The 2,983-nt window shown below is 42.5% G+C and overlaps 1 pseudogene; it reads right to left on the reverse strand.

The window, feature by feature from the left end:
* Positions 1-1,103: 1,103 nt before the first annotated feature.
* On the reverse strand, positions 1,104-1,623 carry LOC125404909 (ubiquitin-ribosomal protein eS31 fusion protein pseudogene; annotated as a pseudogene).
* Positions 1,624-2,983: the final 1,360 nt, after the last annotated feature.

A 2,983-nucleotide genomic window follows, 5' to 3' on the forward strand; every position in this document is an offset into this window, starting at 1 on the left:
TTCTCTCTGCCACTTGCTCTCACGCTGCTCCTTTCTGTCCTGTTCTGCTGCCCTGATGCTTTCTTCTCCTCCTTCCCAGCTGTCCTCACTCTCCTTCTTCCCTGATGCCCCCTTCTACTCCTTTCCTTCTCGTCTTTCCTTATCCATCTCTCTTATTTTTCTCTTACACCCTTTATACCTCCTAATACAAAGATTTCTATGCAAGAAAAGAGAACCGCACACCACAAGTTACATATTTCCCAAAAACAAACTGAAATCTTTACATAAGAAGAAATCACATATGATCACAAGTTACAGGTTTTCCTTAGAAGGCCACAAGTAGTTAAATGTTTTTCTTTCTTTTTTTTTAAAGATTATTTATTTTACTTTATGTGCATTGGTGTTGTGCCTGCATGTATGTATAAGGGAATCAGATCCACGGGAACTGGAGTTACAAACAGGTGTGAGTGGCCGTGTGGGTGCTGGGGATTGAACCTGAGTCCTCTCGAAGAGCGGCCAATGATCTTAACCGCTGAGCCATCTCTCCAGTCCTAAATGTTTTTCTTTGTATTAATTTTCCCACCAAAACGTCTTCACCCCAAAGCAATGATTCCTTTATAATCAACTAACAAACTTTTAAGCAAACTAAGTATATTTCAGTCAGTTCCTTTGTACTGGCAGGCAGCTGTTTTTGGTTACAGTGTAACAGATTTTTATTTTATAAAATACTTTTAAAAAGTGGTCAGCTAACCGTTTATTTTTCTTTACACACAATAGGGTCATTTAGTTTCCTTCCAATTTAGTTTCCTTCCACAGCTGTGATTTTTCAAGGTGCACACTGGAGCCTGAGTGTAATTCCGTAAGCTACATGATCGAGGAACTCAGGCCCAACCTTGAGTGTGGAGACATAATTGTTTTCTTTGTTCATTTGCCTGTTTTCAACAGGCAGAATTCATGGGTCTATGATGCATAAAACTTGCATGTTATTTTTTGTTTTCTATAAATCTCACATTTAACCAAAAGGAAGGCAACTTCTAGCCTATTTTGTATCTCTTATTGGAGCAATCGGCAGAGTAACCTAAACCATTTTCATAATCATCTTTACTATTTTAACCACCTATGTCTTTTTTTTCAATTCCTGTCTTTTTATTTATTCATACATAATTACTTGTCTTCTGGCTTGTTGAAGCAGTAAGTCAGACAGCACTTGCCACAGTAATGTCTGTCAAAGTGGCTAGCCATGAAAACTCCAGCACCACATTCATCAGAAGGACACTCTCGACGAAGACGACTAATTTTGCCATTTTCATCCACCTTATAGTACTTCCGTACAGCCAACTTCACCTTCTTTCTCTTATGCTTGTTCTTCTTGGGAGTGGTGTAAGACTTCTTCTTCCTTTTCTTAGCACCACCACAAAGTCTCAACACCAGATGAAGGGTGGACTCCTTTTGGATGTTGTAGTCAGACAAAGTACGGCCATCTTCCAGCTGCTTGCCAGCGAAGATCAGCCTCTGCTGATCAGGAGGAATTCCTTCCTTATCCTGGATCTTGGCCTTGACATTTTCTATAGTATCCGAGGGCTCAACCTCGAGGGTGATGGTTTTCCCCGTAAGGGTCTTCACAAAAATCTGCATCCTGGTGGCGCTGCCACCACAGATGGCGGATCGAAAAGACCACCTATATCTTTTAAGCTGAGAAAGTTCAGTTAAATCACAAATCTAACTGATTATCATTGCTCTTATAAAAATCATCTTCATTATGATCTGCAAATAAATTGCCCAAAGAGGAGCGGGATTGTCCCAAGAAACAATCACACTATACTAGATACAGGGAGATCCTTTCATAGGGTAATCACACCTTTCAAATACAGCAGAACAAGGCAGTAGGAAGCAGGAGGAAGCAAAGTGCATCCTGGAGACAATCTTCCCGGGGCTTTGCCTCTCCAGGATGCGCCTACAGTTTTCTTATCCTCTGGGCTGTATTTCATAAGCTCCAATGCTGACGGCAGTTCCTCTGACCTGGCCACTGGCAGATTACCATGAGTTAGAGGCAATCTCGGGCTACACAGTGAGAGCCTGTCTCACAAACAGAAAAGGCTGGGAGGGTGCTACATACCTATTATCCTAACACTTGGATGTAGAGACAGGTGTGTCAAAAGTTCAAGATCATCTTCAGCTAAATAGCAAGTTTGAGGTTCCTGGGATACATGGACCCCGTTTGGAAGGAGAAATGAATAAGTAAATGGTATGTAATTCATTGTAATGCAAACCAGTCTGTCAGTCTGTCTGTCAGGAATCCTTCTGTTGCTGATAGGACAGGTTAAAACCAAGGATTCAAGAACAGAATATTCCATTTCTTTATGTTAAAAAGGGAAGAACAATAAGAATATGTGCTCATGGGGCTGGAGAGATGGCTCAGAGGGTAAGAGCACTTGATGCAGAAGTATTAGGACTTGAATTCATATCCCAGCACCCATATAGAAATTAAAAATTGGGGATGGGGGTGGGGGGCGACATGAACAACTCTGTAAACCCAGAAATATTGAAGCCGGAGGCAGGAGATCACAGGCTTGCTGAAGGTCAGGCTAGCTTCAGGTTCCGTGAGAAATCCTGTCTCTGGGAAATAAGGTGGAAGGGGATTGATTCCTCTGTTCTCTATATGAACATGCATGGATGTATACACAACACACACACACACACACAACATACATGCACATACATACAGCATTCAAGCATGTGCTCTCTCAACATTTACATAGAAGCAAGGAAGCATGCAGAAGAGTCAGGTAAGAAGTGTGTGCACAGGTGGAGCTGGAGAGGGAGGTGGCTCAGCTCTTAAGGGCATTTGCTGCTCTTACAGAGGTCGTGGCTTTTGTTCACAGATCAGTGTCAGGAGTGGCTCACAGCCAGCTGTGACTCCAGCTCCAGGAGATCCCAGACCTTCTGGCTTCCAAGGGCATCAACACACACACACACATCATATACACACACCGACACACATAGA

The sequence above is a fragment of the Myodes glareolus genome, chromosome 10 (genome assembly GCF_982192425.1).
Source record: "Myodes glareolus chromosome 10, mMyoGla1.1, whole genome shotgun sequence".
NCBI classification, from domain to species: domain Eukaryota; kingdom Metazoa; phylum Chordata; class Mammalia; order Rodentia; family Cricetidae; genus Myodes; species Myodes glareolus.